Source organism: Taudactylus pleione, unplaced genomic scaffold, assembly GCF_031769625.1.
Source record: "Taudactylus pleione unplaced genomic scaffold, aTauple2 ptg001778l, whole genome shotgun sequence".
Classification (NCBI taxonomy): Eukaryota; Metazoa; Chordata; class Amphibia; order Anura; family Myobatrachidae; genus Taudactylus; species Taudactylus pleione.
Window position 1 is genome coordinate 437501 of NW_028286175.1, and position 15000 is coordinate 452500.

At 37.5% G+C, this 15000-nt stretch overlaps 5 non-coding genes and 55 pseudogenes across 5 annotated transcripts; all 60 read right to left on the reverse strand.

The window, feature by feature from the left end:
- Positions 1-53: 53 nt before the first annotated feature.
- LOC148438083 (5S ribosomal RNA) lies at positions 54-172 on the reverse strand (annotated as a pseudogene).
- Positions 173-491: 319 nt separating this feature from the next.
- On the reverse strand, positions 492-610 carry LOC148438084 (5S ribosomal RNA; annotated as a pseudogene).
- A 116-nt stretch (positions 611-726) lies between these two features.
- LOC148438085 (5S ribosomal RNA) lies at positions 727-845 on the reverse strand. Its single transcript, XR_015876403.1, has one exon. It is a non-coding gene; the product is annotated as a 5S ribosomal RNA (ribosomal RNA).
- A 116-nt stretch (positions 846-961) lies between these two features.
- LOC148438086 (5S ribosomal RNA) lies at positions 962-1080 on the reverse strand (annotated as a pseudogene).
- Positions 1081-1195: 115 nt separating this feature from the next.
- LOC148438087 (5S ribosomal RNA) lies at positions 1196-1314 on the reverse strand. Its single transcript, XR_015876417.1, has one exon. It is a non-coding gene; the product is annotated as a 5S ribosomal RNA (ribosomal RNA).
- A 116-nt stretch (positions 1315-1430) lies between these two features.
- On the reverse strand, positions 1431-1549 carry LOC148438088 (5S ribosomal RNA; annotated as a pseudogene).
- A 351-nt stretch (positions 1550-1900) lies between these two features.
- LOC148438089 (5S ribosomal RNA) lies at positions 1901-2019 on the reverse strand (annotated as a pseudogene).
- A 116-nt stretch (positions 2020-2135) lies between these two features.
- Positions 2136-2254, reverse strand: LOC148438090 (5S ribosomal RNA; annotated as a pseudogene).
- A 116-nt stretch (positions 2255-2370) lies between these two features.
- LOC148438091 (5S ribosomal RNA) lies at positions 2371-2489 on the reverse strand (annotated as a pseudogene).
- Positions 2490-2604: 115 nt separating this feature from the next.
- Positions 2605-2723, reverse strand: LOC148438092 (5S ribosomal RNA; annotated as a pseudogene).
- Positions 2724-2839: 116 nt separating this feature from the next.
- On the reverse strand, positions 2840-2958 carry LOC148438093 (5S ribosomal RNA; annotated as a pseudogene).
- Positions 2959-3074: 116 nt separating this feature from the next.
- Positions 3075-3193, reverse strand: LOC148438094 (5S ribosomal RNA; annotated as a pseudogene).
- Positions 3194-3308: 115 nt separating this feature from the next.
- LOC148438095 (5S ribosomal RNA) lies at positions 3309-3427 on the reverse strand (annotated as a pseudogene).
- A 116-nt stretch (positions 3428-3543) lies between these two features.
- On the reverse strand, positions 3544-3662 carry LOC148438096 (5S ribosomal RNA; annotated as a pseudogene).
- A 116-nt stretch (positions 3663-3778) lies between these two features.
- Positions 3779-3897, reverse strand: LOC148438097 (5S ribosomal RNA; annotated as a pseudogene).
- A 115-nt stretch (positions 3898-4012) lies between these two features.
- Positions 4013-4131, reverse strand: LOC148438098 (5S ribosomal RNA; annotated as a pseudogene).
- Positions 4132-4247: 116 nt separating this feature from the next.
- Positions 4248-4366, reverse strand: LOC148438099 (5S ribosomal RNA; annotated as a pseudogene).
- A 116-nt stretch (positions 4367-4482) lies between these two features.
- On the reverse strand, positions 4483-4601 carry LOC148438100 (5S ribosomal RNA; annotated as a pseudogene).
- Positions 4602-4717: 116 nt separating this feature from the next.
- On the reverse strand, positions 4718-4836 carry LOC148438101 (5S ribosomal RNA; annotated as a pseudogene).
- Positions 4837-4952: 116 nt separating this feature from the next.
- On the reverse strand, positions 4953-5071 carry LOC148438102 (5S ribosomal RNA; annotated as a pseudogene).
- Positions 5072-5187: 116 nt separating this feature from the next.
- LOC148438103 (5S ribosomal RNA) lies at positions 5188-5306 on the reverse strand (annotated as a pseudogene).
- A 116-nt stretch (positions 5307-5422) lies between these two features.
- Positions 5423-5541, reverse strand: LOC148438104 (5S ribosomal RNA). The gene has a single exon (XR_015876446.1). It is a non-coding gene; the product is annotated as a 5S ribosomal RNA (ribosomal RNA).
- A 115-nt stretch (positions 5542-5656) lies between these two features.
- On the reverse strand, positions 5657-5775 carry LOC148438105 (5S ribosomal RNA; annotated as a pseudogene).
- A 116-nt stretch (positions 5776-5891) lies between these two features.
- On the reverse strand, positions 5892-6010 carry LOC148438106 (5S ribosomal RNA; annotated as a pseudogene).
- A 116-nt stretch (positions 6011-6126) lies between these two features.
- Positions 6127-6245, reverse strand: LOC148438107 (5S ribosomal RNA; annotated as a pseudogene).
- A 116-nt stretch (positions 6246-6361) lies between these two features.
- Positions 6362-6480, reverse strand: LOC148438108 (5S ribosomal RNA; annotated as a pseudogene).
- Positions 6481-6595: 115 nt separating this feature from the next.
- On the reverse strand, positions 6596-6714 carry LOC148438109 (5S ribosomal RNA; annotated as a pseudogene).
- A 116-nt stretch (positions 6715-6830) lies between these two features.
- Positions 6831-6949, reverse strand: LOC148438110 (5S ribosomal RNA; annotated as a pseudogene).
- Positions 6950-7065: 116 nt separating this feature from the next.
- LOC148438111 (5S ribosomal RNA) lies at positions 7066-7184 on the reverse strand (annotated as a pseudogene).
- A 116-nt stretch (positions 7185-7300) lies between these two features.
- On the reverse strand, positions 7301-7419 carry LOC148438112 (5S ribosomal RNA; annotated as a pseudogene).
- A 116-nt stretch (positions 7420-7535) lies between these two features.
- LOC148438113 (5S ribosomal RNA) lies at positions 7536-7654 on the reverse strand (annotated as a pseudogene).
- A 116-nt stretch (positions 7655-7770) lies between these two features.
- On the reverse strand, positions 7771-7889 carry LOC148438114 (5S ribosomal RNA; annotated as a pseudogene).
- Positions 7890-8004: 115 nt separating this feature from the next.
- LOC148438115 (5S ribosomal RNA) lies at positions 8005-8123 on the reverse strand (annotated as a pseudogene).
- Positions 8124-8239: 116 nt separating this feature from the next.
- LOC148438116 (5S ribosomal RNA) lies at positions 8240-8358 on the reverse strand (annotated as a pseudogene).
- Positions 8359-8474: 116 nt separating this feature from the next.
- Positions 8475-8593, reverse strand: LOC148438117 (5S ribosomal RNA; annotated as a pseudogene).
- A 116-nt stretch (positions 8594-8709) lies between these two features.
- On the reverse strand, positions 8710-8828 carry LOC148438118 (5S ribosomal RNA; annotated as a pseudogene).
- A 116-nt stretch (positions 8829-8944) lies between these two features.
- Positions 8945-9063, reverse strand: LOC148438119 (5S ribosomal RNA). Its single transcript, XR_015876405.1, has one exon. It is a non-coding gene; the product is annotated as a 5S ribosomal RNA (ribosomal RNA).
- A 116-nt stretch (positions 9064-9179) lies between these two features.
- LOC148438120 (5S ribosomal RNA) lies at positions 9180-9298 on the reverse strand (annotated as a pseudogene).
- Positions 9299-9414: 116 nt separating this feature from the next.
- Positions 9415-9533, reverse strand: LOC148438121 (5S ribosomal RNA). Its single transcript, XR_015876447.1, has one exon. It is a non-coding gene; the product is annotated as a 5S ribosomal RNA (ribosomal RNA).
- A 115-nt stretch (positions 9534-9648) lies between these two features.
- LOC148438122 (5S ribosomal RNA) lies at positions 9649-9767 on the reverse strand (annotated as a pseudogene).
- Positions 9768-9883: 116 nt separating this feature from the next.
- On the reverse strand, positions 9884-10002 carry LOC148438123 (5S ribosomal RNA; annotated as a pseudogene).
- Positions 10003-10118: 116 nt separating this feature from the next.
- Positions 10119-10237, reverse strand: LOC148438124 (5S ribosomal RNA; annotated as a pseudogene).
- Positions 10238-10353: 116 nt separating this feature from the next.
- On the reverse strand, positions 10354-10472 carry LOC148438125 (5S ribosomal RNA; annotated as a pseudogene).
- A 115-nt stretch (positions 10473-10587) lies between these two features.
- Positions 10588-10706, reverse strand: LOC148438126 (5S ribosomal RNA; annotated as a pseudogene).
- Positions 10707-10822: 116 nt separating this feature from the next.
- Positions 10823-10941, reverse strand: LOC148438127 (5S ribosomal RNA; annotated as a pseudogene).
- A 116-nt stretch (positions 10942-11057) lies between these two features.
- LOC148438128 (5S ribosomal RNA) lies at positions 11058-11176 on the reverse strand (annotated as a pseudogene).
- A 116-nt stretch (positions 11177-11292) lies between these two features.
- Positions 11293-11411, reverse strand: LOC148438129 (5S ribosomal RNA; annotated as a pseudogene).
- Positions 11412-11527: 116 nt separating this feature from the next.
- Positions 11528-11646, reverse strand: LOC148438130 (5S ribosomal RNA; annotated as a pseudogene).
- Positions 11647-11762: 116 nt separating this feature from the next.
- Positions 11763-11881, reverse strand: LOC148438131 (5S ribosomal RNA; annotated as a pseudogene).
- Positions 11882-11996: 115 nt separating this feature from the next.
- On the reverse strand, positions 11997-12115 carry LOC148438132 (5S ribosomal RNA; annotated as a pseudogene).
- A 116-nt stretch (positions 12116-12231) lies between these two features.
- Positions 12232-12350, reverse strand: LOC148438133 (5S ribosomal RNA; annotated as a pseudogene).
- Positions 12351-12466: 116 nt separating this feature from the next.
- On the reverse strand, positions 12467-12585 carry LOC148438134 (5S ribosomal RNA; annotated as a pseudogene).
- A 115-nt stretch (positions 12586-12700) lies between these two features.
- On the reverse strand, positions 12701-12819 carry LOC148438135 (5S ribosomal RNA; annotated as a pseudogene).
- A 116-nt stretch (positions 12820-12935) lies between these two features.
- On the reverse strand, positions 12936-13054 carry LOC148438136 (5S ribosomal RNA; annotated as a pseudogene).
- A 351-nt stretch (positions 13055-13405) lies between these two features.
- LOC148438137 (5S ribosomal RNA) lies at positions 13406-13524 on the reverse strand (annotated as a pseudogene).
- Positions 13525-13639: 115 nt separating this feature from the next.
- LOC148438138 (5S ribosomal RNA) lies at positions 13640-13758 on the reverse strand (annotated as a pseudogene).
- A 116-nt stretch (positions 13759-13874) lies between these two features.
- On the reverse strand, positions 13875-13993 carry LOC148438139 (5S ribosomal RNA; annotated as a pseudogene).
- Positions 13994-14344: 351 nt separating this feature from the next.
- On the reverse strand, positions 14345-14463 carry LOC148438140 (5S ribosomal RNA; annotated as a pseudogene).
- Positions 14464-14579: 116 nt separating this feature from the next.
- Positions 14580-14698, reverse strand: LOC148438141 (5S ribosomal RNA; annotated as a pseudogene).
- A 116-nt stretch (positions 14699-14814) lies between these two features.
- On the reverse strand, positions 14815-14933 carry LOC148438142 (5S ribosomal RNA; annotated as a pseudogene).
- Between the last annotated feature and the right edge of the window lie 67 nt (positions 14934-15000).

Consider the following 15000-nt stretch of genomic DNA (forward strand, 5'->3'; position numbering starts at 1 on the left):
TGAAAAATGAAATGTAAAATGTAATAGAAAAGAATGTTATGGCAGTATAAAAGTACCTACAGCACCTGGCATTCCCAGGTGGTCTCCCGTCCAAGTACTAACCAGGCCCAACACTGCATAGCTTCCAAGATCAGATGATATTGGGCATGTCCAGTGTGGTTTGGCTGTAGGTGCCCAAAACCATTAACTTTAGACCTCTATTACTTCTTAACTCAAGTAAATTCATTGATAAGTTTAAAAAACTAAATGTAAAATGTAATAGAAAAGAATGTTATGGCAGTATAAAATTACCGTCCAAGTACTAAACTGGCCCAACACTGCATAGCTTCCAAGATCAAACGAGATTGGGCATGTCCAGTGTGGTTTGGCTGTAGGTGCTCAAAAACATTAACTTTAGACCTCTTTTACTTCTTAACTCAAGTAAATTCAATGATAAGTTGAAAAATGCAATGTAAAATGTAATTGAAAAGTAAGTTTTGGCAGTATAAAATTACCTACAGCTCCTGGTATTCCCAGGTCGTCTCCCATCCAAGTACTAACCAGGCCCAACACTGCATAGCTTCCAAGATCAGATGATATTGGGCATGTCCAGTGTGGTTTGGCTGTAGGTGCCCAAAACCATTAACTTTAGACCTCTATTACTTCTTAACTCAAGTAAATTCATTGATAAGTTGAAAAAATTAAATGTAAAATGTAATAGAAAATAATGTTATGGCAGTATAAAATTACCTACAGCACCTGGTATTCCCAGGTGGTCTCCCATCTAAGTACTAACCAGGCCCAACACTGCATAGCTTCCAAGATCAAACGAGATTGGGCATGTCCAGTGTGGTTTGGCTGTAGGTGCTCAAAAGCATTAACTTTTGACCTCTATTACTTCTTAACTCAAGTAAATTCATTGATAAGTTGAAAAAATCAAATGTAAAATGTAATAGAATAGACTGTTATGGCAGTATAAAATTACCTACAGCAACTGGGATTCCTAGGTGGTCTCCCATCCAAGTACTAACCAGGCCCAACACTGCATAGCTTCCAAGATCAGACGAGATTGGGCATGTCCAGTGTGGTTTGGCTGTAGGTTCTCAAAAACATTAACTTTAGACCTCTTTTACTTCTTAACTCAAGTAAATTCAATGATAAGTTGAAAAATGAAATGTAAAATGTAATAGAAAAGAAAGTTTTGGCAATATAAAATTACCTACAGCTCCTGGTATTCCCAGGTGGTCTCCCATCCAAGTACTAACCAGGCCCAACACTGCATAGCTTCCAAGATCAGATGAGATTGGGCATGTCCAGTGTGGTTTGGCTGTAGGTGCCCAAAACCATTAACTTAAGACCTCTATTACTTCTTAACTCAAGTAAATTCATTGATAAGTTGAAAAAATTAAATGTAAAATGTAATAGAAAAGAATGTTATGGCAGTATAAAATTACCTACAGCACCTGGTATTCCCAGGTGGTCTCCCATCCAAGTACTAACCAGGCCCAACACTGCATAGCTTCCAAGATCAAACAAGATTGGGCATGTCCAGTGTGGTTTGGCAGTAGGTGCTCAAAATCATTAACTTTAGACCTCTTTTACTTCTTAACTCAAGTAAATTCATTGATAAGTTGAAAAAATTAAATGTAAAATGTAATAGAAAAGAATGTTTTGGCTGTATAAAATTTCCTACAGCAACTGGTATTCTCAGGTGGTCTCCCATCCAAGTACAAACCAGGCCCAACACAGCAAAGCTTACAAGATCAGACGAGATTGGGCATGTCCAGTGTGGTTTGGCAGTAGGTGCTCAAAAGCATTAAATTAAGACCTCTATTACTTCTTAACTCAAGTAAATTCATTGATAAGTTGAAAAAATTAAATGTAAAATGTAATAGAAAAGAATGTTATGGCAGTATAAAATTACCTACAGCACCTGGTATTCCCAGGTGGTTTCCCATCCAAGTACTAACCAGGCCCAACACTGCATAGCTTCCAAGATCAGACGAGATTGGGCATGTCCAGTGTGGTTTGACTGTAGGTGCTCAAAAACATTAACTTTAGACCTCTTTTACTTCTTAACTCAAGAAAATTCATTGATAAGTTGAAAAAATGTAATGTAAAATGTAATAGAAAAGAATGTAATGGCTTTATAAAATTACCTACAGCACCTGGTATTCCCAGGTGGTCTCCCCTCCAAGTACTTACCAGGCCCAACACTGCATAGCTTCCAAGATCAGACGAGATTGGGCATGTCCAGTGTGGTTTGGCTGTAGGTGCTCAAAAGCATTAACTTTAGACCTCTATTACTTCTTAACTCAAGTAAATTCATTGATAAGTTGAAAAAATTAAATGTAAAATGTAGTAGAAAAGACTGTTATGGCAGTATAAAATTACCTACAGCACCTGGGATTCCTAGGTGGTCTCCAATCCAAGTACTAACCTGGCCCACCACTGCATAGCTTCCAAGATCAGACGAGATTGGGCATGTCCACTGTGGTTTGGCTGTAGGTGCTCAAAAACATTAACTTTAGACCTCTTTTACTTCTTAACTCAAGTAAATTCAATGATAAGTTGAAAAATGAAATGTAAAATGTAATGGAAAAGAATGTTATGGCAGTATAAAATTACCTACAGCACCTGGTATTCCCAGGTGGTCTCCCATTCAAGTACTAACCAGGCCCAACACTGCATAGCTTCCAATATCAGACAATATTGGGCATGTCCAGTGTGGTTTGGCTGTAGGTGCTCAAAAACATTAATTTTAGACCTCTATTACTTCTTAACTCAAGTAAATTCATTGATAAGTTGAAAAAATTAAATGTAAAATGTAATAGAAAAGAATGTTATGGCAGTATAAAATTACCTACAGCACCTGGTATTCCCAGGTGGTCTCCCATCCAAGTACTAACCAGGCCCAACACTGCATAGTTTCCAAGTTCAGACGAGATTGGGCATGTCCTGTGTGGTTTGGCTGTAGGTGCTCAAAAACATTAACTTTAGACCTCTATTACTTCTTAACTCAAGTAAATTCATTGATAAGTTGAAATAATTAAATGTAAAATGTAATACAAAAGAATGTTATGGCAGTATAAAATTACCTACAGCACCTGGTATTCCCAGGTGGTCTCCCATCCAAGTACTAACCAGGCCCAACACTGCATAGCTTCCAAGTTCAGTCGAGATTGGGCATGTCCAGTGTGGTTTGGCTGTAGGTGCTCAAAAAAATTAACTTTAGACCTCTTTTACTTCTTAACTCAAGTAAATTCAATGATTAGTTGAAAAATGAAATGTAAAATGTAATAGAAAAGAATGTTATGGCAGTATAAAAGTACCTACAGCACCTGGCATTCCCAGGTGGTCTCCCGTCCAAGTACTAACCAGGCCCAACACTGCATAGCTTCCAAGATCAAACGAAATTGGGCATGTCCAGTGTGGTTTGGCTGTCGGTGCTCAAAAGCATTAACTTTAGACCTCTATTACTTCTTAACTCAAGTAAATTCATTGATAAGTTGAAAAAATTAATTGTAAAATGTAATAGAAAAGACTGTTATGGCGGTATAAAATTACCTACAGCACCTGGGATTCCTAGGTGGTCTCCCATCCAAGTACTAACCAGGCCCAACACTGCATAGCTTCCAAGATCAGATGATATTGGGCATGTCCAGTGTGCTTTGGCTGTAGGTGCCCCAAACCAATAATTTTAGACCTCTATTACTTCTCAACTCAAGTAAATTCATTGATAAGTTGAAAAAATTAAATGTAAAATGTAATAGAAAAGAATGTTATGGCAGTATAAAATTACCTACAGCTCCTGGTATTCCCAGGTGGTCTCCCATCCAAGTACTAACCAGGCCCAACACTGCATAGCTTCCAAGTTCAGACAAGATTGGGCATGTCCTGTGTGGTTTGGCTGTAGGTGCTCAAACACATTAACTTTAGACCTCTATTACTTCTTAACTCAAGTAAATTCATTGATAAGTTGAAAAATTAAATGTAAAATGTAATAGAAAAGAATGTTATGGCAGTATAAAATTACCTACAGCACCTGGTATTCCCAGGTGGTCCCCCATCCAAGTACTAACCAGGCCCAACACTGCATAGCTTCCAAGATCAGACGAGATTGGGCATGTCCAGTGTGGTTTGGCTATAGTTGCCCAAAACCATTAACTTTAGACCTCTATTACTTCTTAACTCAAGTAAATTCATTGATAAGTTGAAAAAATTAAATGTAAAATGTAATAGAAAAGAATGTTATGGCAGTATAAAATTACCTACAGCACCTGGTATTCCCAGGAGGTCTCCCATCCAAGTACTAATCAGGCCCAACACTGCATAGCTTCCAAGATCAATCAAGATTGGGCATGTCCAGTGTGGTTTGGCAGTAGGTGCTCAAAAACATTAACTTTAGACCTCTTTTACTTCTTAACTCAAGTAAATTCATTGATAAGTTGAAAAAATTAAATGTAAAATGTAATAGAAAAGAATGTTTTGGCTGTATAAAATTTCCTACAGCAACTGGTATTCTCAGGTGGTCTCCCATCCAAGTACAAACCAGGCCCAACACAGCAAAGCTTACAAGATCAGACGAGATTGGGCATGTCCAGTGTGGTTTGGCTGTAGGTGCTCAAAAGCATTAAATTTAGACCTCTATTACTTCTTAACTCAAGTAAATTCATTTATAAGTTGAAAAAATTAAATGTAAAATGTAATAGAAAAGAATGTTATGGCAGTATAAAATTACCTAAAGCACCTGGTATTCCCAGGTGGTCTCCCATCCAAGTACTAACCAGGCCCAACACTGCATAGCTTCCAAGATCAGACGAGATTGGGCATGTCCAGTGTGGTTTGACTGTAGGTGCTCAAAAACATTAACTTTAGACCTCTTTTACTTCTTAACTCAAGTAAATTCATTGATAAGTTGAAAAAATGTAATGTAAAATGTAATAGAAAATAATGTTATGGCTATATAAAATTACCTACAGCACCTGGTATTCCCAGGTGGTCTCCCGTCCAAGTACTAACCAGGCCCAACACTGCATAGCTTCCAAGATCAGATGAGATTGGGCATGTCCAGTCTGGTTTGGCTGTAGGTGCTCAAAAGCATTAACTTTAGACCTCTATTACTTCTTAACTCAAGTAAATTCATTGATAAGTTGAAAAAATTAAATGTAAAATGTAGTAGAATAGACTGTTATGGCAGTATAAAATTACCTACAGCACCTGGGATTCCTAGGTGGTCTCCCATTCAAGTACTAACCAGGCCCAACACTGCATAGCTTCCAAGATCAGATGATATTGGGCATGTCCAGTGTGGTTTGGCTGTACGTGCTCAAAAACATTAATTTTAGACCTCTATTACTTCTTAACTCAAGTAAATTCATTGATAAGTTGAAAAAATTAAATGTAAAATGTAATAGAAAAGAATGTTATGGCATTATAAAATTACCTACAGCACCTGGTATTCCCAGGTGGTCTCCCATCCAAGTACTAACCAGGCCCAACACTGCATAGCTTCCAAGTTCAGATGAGATTGGGCATGTCCAGTGTGGTTTGGCTGTAGATGCTCAAAAACATTAACTTTAGACCTCTTTTACTTCTTAACTCAAGTAAATTCAATGATAAGTTGAAAAATGAAATGTAAAATGTAATAGAAAAGAAAGTTTTGGCAGTATAAAATTACCTACAGCTCCTGGTATTCCCAGGTGGTCTCCCATCCAAGTACTAACCAGGCCCAACACTGCATAGCTTCCAAAATCAGACGAGATTGGGCATGTCCAGTGTGGTTTGGCTATAGGTGCCCAAAACCATTAACTTAAGACCTCTATTACTTCTTAACTCAAGTAAATTCATTGATAAGTTGAAAAAATTAAATGTAAAATGTAATAGAAAAGAATGTTATGGCAGTACAAAATTACCTACAGCACCTGGAATTCCCAGGTGGTCTCCCATCCAAGTTCTAACCAGGCCCAACACTGCATAGCTTCCAAGATCAAACAAGATTGGGCATGTCCAGTGTGGTTTGGCAGTAGGTGCTCAAAAACATTAACTTTAGACCTCTTTTACTTCTTAACTCAAGTAAATTCATTGATAAGTTGAAAAAATTAAATGTAAAATGTAATAGAAAAGAATGTTTTGGCTGTATAAAATTTCCTACAGCAACTGGTATTCTCAGGTGGTCTCCCATCCAAGTACAAACCAGGCCCAACACAGCAAAGCTTACAAGATCAGACGAGATTGGGCATGTCCAGTGTGGTTTGGCTGTAGGTGCTCAAAAGCATTAAATTTAGACCTCTATTACTTCTTATCTCAAGTAAATTCATTGATAAGTTGAAAAAATTAAATGTAAAATGTAATAGAATAGACTGTTATGGCAGTATAAAATTACCTACAGCACCTGGGATTCCTAGGTGGTCTCCCATCCAAGTACTAACCAGGCCCAACACTGCATAGCTTCCAAGATCAGACGAGATTGGGCATGTCCAGTGTGGTTTGGCTGTAGGTGATCAAAAACATTAACTTTAGACCTCTTTTACTTCTTAACTCATGTAAATTCAATGATAAGTTGAAAAATGAAATGTAAAATGTAATAGAAAAGAATGTTTTGGCAGTATAAAATTACCTACAGCTCCTGGTATTCCCAGGTGGTCTCCCATCCAAGTATTAACCAGGCCCAACACTGCATAGCTTCCAAGATCAAACAAGATTGGGCATGTCCAGTGTGGGTTGGCAGTAGGTGCTCAAAAACATTAACTTTAGACCTCTTTTACTTCTTAACTCAAGTAAATTCATTGATAAGTTGAAAAAATTAAATGTAAAATGTAATAGAAAAGAATGTTTTGACTGTATAAAATTTCCTACAGCAACTGGTATTCTCAGGTGGTCTCCCATCCAAGTACAAACCAGGCCCAACACAGCAAAGCTTACAAGATCAGACGAGATTGGGCATGTCCAGTGTGGTTTGGCTGTAGGTTCTCAAAAGCATTAAATTTAGACCTCTATTACTTCTTAACTCAAGTAAATTCATTGATAAGTTGAAAAAATGTAATGTAAAATGTAATAGAAAATAATGTTATGGCTATATAAAATTACCTACTGCACCTGGTATTCCCAGCTGGTCTCCCGTCCAAGTACTAACCAGGCCCAACACTGCATAGCTTCCAAGATCAGACGAGATTGGGCATGTCCAGTGTGGTTTGGCTGTAGGTGCTCAAAAGCATTAACTTTAGACCTCTATTACTTCTTAACTCAAGTAAATTCATTGATAAGTTGAAAAAATTAAATGTAAAATGTAGAAGAATAGACTGTTATGGCAGTATAAAATTACCTACAGCACCTGGGATTCCTAGGTGGTCTCCCATTCAAGTACTAACCAGGCCCAACACTGCATAGCTTCCAAGATCAGATGATATTGGGCATGTCCAGTGTGGTTTGGCTGTACGTGCTCAAAAACATTAATTTTAGACCTCTATTACTTCTTAACTCAAGTAAATTCATTGATAAGTTGAAAAAATTAAATGTAAAATGTAATAGAAAAGAATGTTATGGCAGTATAAAATTACCTACAGCACCTGGTATTCCCAGGTGGTCTCCCATCCAAGTACTAACCAGGCCCAACACTGCATAGCACCCAAGTTCAGACGAGATTGGGCATGTCCTGTGTGGTTTGGCTGTAGGTGCTCAAAAGCATTAACTTTAGACCTCTATTACTTCTTAACTCAAGTAAATTCATTAATAAGTTGAAAATATTAAATGTACAATGTAATAGAAAAGAATGTTATGGCAGTATAAAATTACCTACAGCACCTTGGATTCCTAGGTGGTCTCCCATCCAAGTACTAACCAGGCCCAACACTGCATAGCTTCCAAGATCAGACGAGATTGAGCATGTCCAGTGTGGTTTGGCTGTAGATGCTCAAAAACATTAACTTTAGACCTCTTTTACTTCTTAACTCAAGTAAATTCAATGATAAGTTGAAAAATGAAATGTAAAATGTAATAGAAAAGAAAGTTTTGGCAGTATAAAATTACCTACAGCTCCTGGTATTCCCAGGTGGTCTCCCATCCAAGTACTAACCAGGCCCAACACTGCATAGCTTCCAAAATCAGACGAGATTGGGCATGTCCAGTGTGGTTTGGCTGTAGGTGCCCAAAACCATTAACTTAAGACCTCTATTACTTCTTAACTCAAGTAAATTCATTGATAAGTTGAAAAAATTAAATGTAAAATGTAATAGAAAAGAATGTTATGGCAGTATAAAATTACCTACAGCACCTGGTATTCCCAGGTGGTCTCCCATCCAAGTTCTAACCAGGCCCAACACTGCAGAGCTTCCAAGATCAAACAAGATTGGGCATGTCCAGTGTGGTTTGGCAGTAGGTGCTCAAAAACATTAACTTTAGACCTCTTTTACTTCTTAACTCAAGTAAATTCATTGATAAGTTGAAAAAATTAAATGTAAAATGTAATAGAAAAGAATGTTTTGGCTGTATAAAATTTCCTACAGCAACTGGTATTCTCAGGTGGTCTCCCATCCAAGTACAAACCAGGCCCAACACAGCAAAGCTTACAAGATCAGACGAGATTGGGCATGTCCAGTGTGGTTTGGCTGTAGGTGCTCAAAAGCATTAAATTTAGACCTCTATTACTTCTTAACTCAAGTAAATTCATTTATAAGTTGAAAAAATTAAATGTAAAATGTAATAGAAAAGAATGTTATGGCAGTATAAAATTACCTAAAGCACCTGGTTTTCCCAGGTGGTCTCCCATCCAAGTACTAACCAGGCCCAACACTGCATAGCTTCCAAGATCAGACGAGATTGGGCATGTCCAGTGTGGTTTGACTGTAGGTGCTCAAAAACATTAACTTTAGACCTCTTTTACTTCTTAACTCAAGTAAATTCATTGATAAGTTGAAAAAATGTAATGTAAAATGTAATAGAAAATAATGTTATGGCTATATAAAATTACCTACAGCACCTGGTATTCCCAGGTGGTCTCCCGTCCAAGTACTAACCAGGCCCAACACTGCATAGCTTCCAAGATCAGATGAGATTGGGCATGTCCAGTGTGGTTTGGCTGTAGGTGCTCAAAAGCATTAACTTTAGACCTCTATTACTTCTTAACTCAAGTAAATTCATTGATAAGTTGAAAAAATTAAATGTAAAATGTAGTAGAATAGACTGTTATGGCAGTATAAAATTACCTACAGCACCTGGGATTCCTAGGTGGTCTCCCATTCAAGTACTAACCAGGCCCAACACTGCATAGCTTCCAAGATCAGATGATATTGGGCATGTCCAGTGTGGTTTGGCTGTACGTGCTCAAAAACATTAATTTTAGACCTCTATTACTTCTTAACTCAAGTAAATTCATTGATAAGTTGAAAAAATTAAATGTAAAATGTAATAGAAAAGAATGTTATGGCATTATAAAATTACCTACAGCACCTGGTATTCCCAGGTGGTCTCCCATCCAAGTACTAACCAGGCCCAACACTGCATAGCTTCCAAGTTCAGATGAGATTGGGCATGTCCAGTGTGGTTTGGCTGTAGATGCTCAATAACATTAACTTTAGACCTCTTTTACTTCTTAACTCAAGTAAATTCAATGATAAGTTGAAAAATGAAATGTAAAATGTAATAGAAAAGAAAGTTTTGGCAGTATAAAATTACCTACAGCTCCTGGTATTCCCAGGTGGTCTCCCATCCAAGTACTAACCAGGCCCAACACTGCATAGCTTCCAAAGTCAGACGAGATTGGGCATGTCCAGTGTGGTTTGGCTATAGGTGCCCAAAACCATTAACTTAAGACCTCTATTACTTCTTAACTCAAGTAAATTCATTGATAAGTTGAAAAAATTAAATGTAAAATGTAATAGAAAAGAATGTTATGGCAGTACAAAATTACCTACAGCACCTGGAATTCCCAGGTGGTCTCCCATCCAAGTTCTAACCAGGCCCAACACTGCATAGCTTCCAAGATCAAACAAGATTGGGCATGTCCAGTGTGGTTTGGCAGTAGGTGCTCAAAAACATTAACTTTAGACCTCTTTTACTTCTTAACTCAAGTAAATTCATTGATAAGTTGAAAAAATTAAATGTAAAATGTAATAGAAAAGAATGTTTTGGCTGTATAAAATTTCCTACAGCAACTGGTATTCTCAGGTGGTCTCCCATCCAAGTACAAACCAGGCCCAACACAGCAAAGCTTACAAGATCAGACGAGATTGGGCATGTCCAGTGTGGTTTGGCTGTAGGTGCTCAAAAGCATTAAATTTAGACCTCTATTACTTCTTATCTCAAGTAAATTCATTGATAAGTTGAAAAAATTAAATGTAAAATGTAATAGAATAGACTGTTATGGCAGTATAAAATTAACTACAGCACCTGGGATTCCTAGGTGGTCTCCCATCCAAGTACTAACCAGGCCCAACACTGCATAGCTTCCAAGATCAGACGAGATTGGGCATGTCCAGTGTGGTTTGGCTGTAGGTGATCAAAAACATTAACTTTAGACCTCTTTTACTTCTTAACTCATGTAAATTCAATGATAAGTTGAAAAATGAAATGTAAAATGTAATAGAAAAGAATGTTTTGGCAGTATAAAATTACCTACAGCTCCTGGTATTCCCAGGTGGTCTCCCATCCAAGTATTAACCAGGCCCAACACTGCATAGCTTCCAAGATCAGACGAGATTGGGCATGTCCAGTGTGGTTTGGCTGTAGGTGATCAAAAACATTAACTTTAGACCTCTTTTACTTCTTAACTCAAGTAAATTCATTGATAAGTTGAAAAAATTAAATGTAAAATGTAATAGAAAAGAATGTTTTGACTGTATAAAATTTCCTACAGCAACTGGTATTCTCAGGTGGTCTCCCATCCAAGTACAAACCAGGCCCAACACAGCAAAGCTTACAAGATCAGACGAGATTGGGCATGTCCAGTGTGGTTTGGCTGTAGGTTCTCAAAAGCATTAAATTTAGACCTCTATTACTTCTTAACTCAAGTAAATTCATTGATAAGTTGAAAAAATGTAATGTAAAATGTAATAGAAAATAATGTTATGGCTATATAAAATTACCTACTGCACCTGGTATTCCCAGCTGGTCTCCCGTCCAAGTACTAACCAGGCCCAACACTGCATAGCTTCCAAGATCAGACGAGATTGGGCATGTCCAGTGTGGTTTGGCTGTAGGTGCTCAAAAGCATTAACTTTAGACCTCTATTACTTCTTAACTCAAGTAAATTCATTGATAAGTTGAAAAAATTAAATGTAAAATGTAGAAGAATAGACTGTTATGGCAGTATAAAATTACCTACAGCACCTGGGATTCCTAGGTGGTCTCCCATTCAAGTACTAACCAGGCCCAACACTGCATAGCTTCCAAGATCAGATGATATTGGGCATGTCCAGTGTGGTTTGGCTGTACGTGCTCAAAAACATTAATTTTAGACCTCTATTACTTCTTAACTCAAGTAAATTCATTGATAAGTTGAAAAAATTAAATGTAAAATGTAATAGAAAAGAATGTTATGGCAGTATAAAATTACCTACAGCACCTGGTATTCCCAGGTGGTCTCCCATCCAAGTACTAACCAGGCCCAACACTGCATAGCACCCAAGTTCAGACGAGATTGGGCATGTCCTGTGTGGTTTGGCTGTAGGTGCTCAAAAGCATTAACTTTAGACCTCTATTACTTCTTAACTCAAGTAAATTCATTAATAAGTTGAAAATATTAAATGTACAATGTAATAGAAAAGAATGTTATGGCAGTATAAAATTACCTACAGCACCTTGGATTCCTAGGTGGTCTCCCATCCAAGTACTAACCAGGCCCAACACTGCATAGCTTCCAAGATCAGACGAGATTGAGCATGTCCAGTGTGGTTTGGCTGTAGATGCTCAAAAACATTAACTTTAGACCTCTTTTACTTCTTAACTCAAGTAAATTCAATGATAAGTTGAAAAATGAAATGTAAAATGTAATAGAAAAGAAAGTTTTGGCAGTATAAAATTACCTACAGCTCCTGGTATTCCCAGGTGGTCTCCCATCCAAGTACTAACCAGGCCCAACACTGCATAGCTTCCAAAATCAGACGAGATTGGGCATGTCCAGTGTGGTTTGGCTGTAGGTGCCCAAAACCATTAACTTAAGACCTCTATTACTTCTTAACTCAAGTAAATTCATTGATAAGTTGAAAAAATTAAATGTAAAATGTAATAGAAAAGAATGTTATGGCAGTATAAAATTACCTACAGCACCTGGTATTCCCAGGTGGTCTCCCATCCAAGTTCTAACCAGGCCCAACACTGCAGAGCTTCCAAGATCAAACAAGATTGGGCATGTCCAGTGTGGTTTGGCAGTAGGTGCTCAAAAACATTAACTTTAGACCTCTATTACTTCTTAACTCAAGTAAATTCATTAATAAGTTGAAAATATTAAATGTACAATGTAATAGAAAAGAATGTTATGGCAGTATAAAATTACCTACAGCACCTTGGATTCCTAGGTGGTCTCCCATCCAAGTACTAACCAGGCCCAACACTGCATAGCTTCCAAGATCAGACGAGATTGAGCATGTCCAGTGTGGTTTGGCTGTAGATGCTCAAAAACATTAACTTTAGACCTCTTTTACTTCTTAACTCAAGTAAATTCAATGATAAGTTGAAAAATGAAATGTAAAATGTAATAGAAAAGAAAGTTTTGGCAGTATAAAATTACCTACAGCTCCTGGTATTCCCAGGTGGTCTCCCATCCAAGTACTAACCAGGCCCAACACTGCATAGCTTCCAAAATCAGACGAGATTGGGCATGTCCAGTGTGGTTTGGCTGTAGGTGCCCAAAACCATTAACTTAAGACCTCTATTACTTCTTAACTCAAGTAAATTCATTGATAAGTTGAAAAAATTAAATGTAAAATGTAATAGAAAAGAATGTTATGGCAGTATAAAATTACCTACAGCACCTGGTATTCCCAGGTGGTCTCCCATCCAAGTTCTAACCAGGCCCAACACTGCAGAGCTTCCAAGATCAAACAAGATTGGGCATGTCCAGTGTGGTTTGGCAGTAGGTGCTCAAAAACATTAACTTTAGACCTCTTTTACTTCTTAACTCAAGTAAATTCATTGATAAGTTGAAAAAATTAAATGTAAAATGTAATAGAAAAGAATGTTTTGGCTGTATAAAATTTCCTACAGCAACTGGTATTCTCAGGTGGTCTCCCATCCAAGTACAAACCAGGCCCAACACAGCAAAGCTTACAAGATCAGACGAGATTGGGCATGTCCAGTGTGGTTTGGCTGAAGGTGCTCAAAAGCATTAAATTTAGACCTCTATTACTTCTTAACTCAAGTAAATTCATTGATAAGTTGAAAAAATTAAATGTAAAATGTAATAGAATAGACTGTTATGGCAGTATAAAATTACCTACAGCACTTGGGATTCCTAGGTGGTCTCCCATCCAAGTACTAACCAGGCCCAACACTGCATAGCTTCCAAGATCAGACGAGATTGGGCATGTCCAGTGTGGTTTGGCTGTAGGTGCTCAAAAACATTAACTTTAGACCTCTTTTACTTCTTAACTCAAGTAAATTCAATGATAAGTTGAAAAATGAAATGTAAAATGTAATAGAAAAGAATGTTTTGGCAGGATAAAATTACCTACAGCTCCTGGTATTCCCAGGTGGTCTCCCATCCAAGTTCTAACCAGGCCCAACACTGCATAGCTTCCAAGATCAGACGAGATTGGGCATGTCCAGTGTGGTTTGGCTGTAGTTGCCCAAAACCATTAACTTTAGACCTCTATTACTTCTTAACTCAAGTAAATTCATTGATAAGTTGAAAAAATTAAATGTAAAATGTAATAGAAAAGAATGTTATGGCAGTATAAAATTACCTACAGCACCTGGTATTCCCAGGAGGTTTCCCATCCAAGTACTAATCAGACCCAACACTGCATAGCTTCCAAGATCAAACAAGATTGGGCATGTCCAGTGTGGGTTGGCAGTAGGTGCTCAAAAACATTAACTTTAGCCCTCTTTTACTTCTTTACTCAAGTAAATTCATTGATAAGTTGAAAAAATTTAATGTAAAATGTAATAGAAAAGAATGTTTTGGCTGTATAAAATTTCCTACAGCAACTGGTATTCTCAGGTGGTCTCCCATCCAAGTACAAACCAGGCCCAACACAGCAAAGCTTACAAGATCAGACGAGATTGGGCATGTCCAGTGTTGTTTGTCTGTAGGTGGTCAAAAGCATTAAATTTAGACCTCTATTACTTCTTAACTCAAGTAAATTCATTGATAAGTTGAAAAAATTAAATGTAAAATGTAATAGAAAAGAATGTTATGGCAGTATAAAATTACCTACAGCACCTGGTATTCCCAGGTGGTCTCCCATCCAAGTACTAACCAGGCCCAACACTGCATAGCTTCCAAGATCAGACGAGATTGGGCATATCCTTTGTGGTTTGACTGTAGGTGCTCAAAAACATTAACTTTAGACCTCTTTTACTTCTTAACTCAAGTAAATTCATTGATAAGTTGAAAAAATGTAATGTAAAATGTAATAGAAAAGAATGTTATGGCTATATAAAATTACCTACAGCACCTTGTATTCCCAGGTGGTCTCCCATCCAAGTACTAACCAGGCCCAACACTGCATAGCTTCCAAGATCAGACGAGATTGGGCATGTCCAGTGAGGTTTGGCTGTAGGTGCTCAAAAGCATTAACTTTAGACCTCTATTACTTCTTAACTCAAGTAAATTCATTGATAAGTTGAAAAAATTATATGTAAAATGTAGTAGAATAGACTTTTATGGCAGTATAAAATTACCTACAGCACCCGGGATTCCTAGGTGGTCTCCCACCCAAGTACTAACCAGGCCCACCACTGCATAGCTTCCAAGATCAGACGAGATTGGGCATGTCCAGTGTGGTTTGGCTTTAGGTGCTCAAAAACATTAACTTTAGACCTCTTTTACTTCTTAACTCAAGTAAATTCAATGACAAGTTGAAA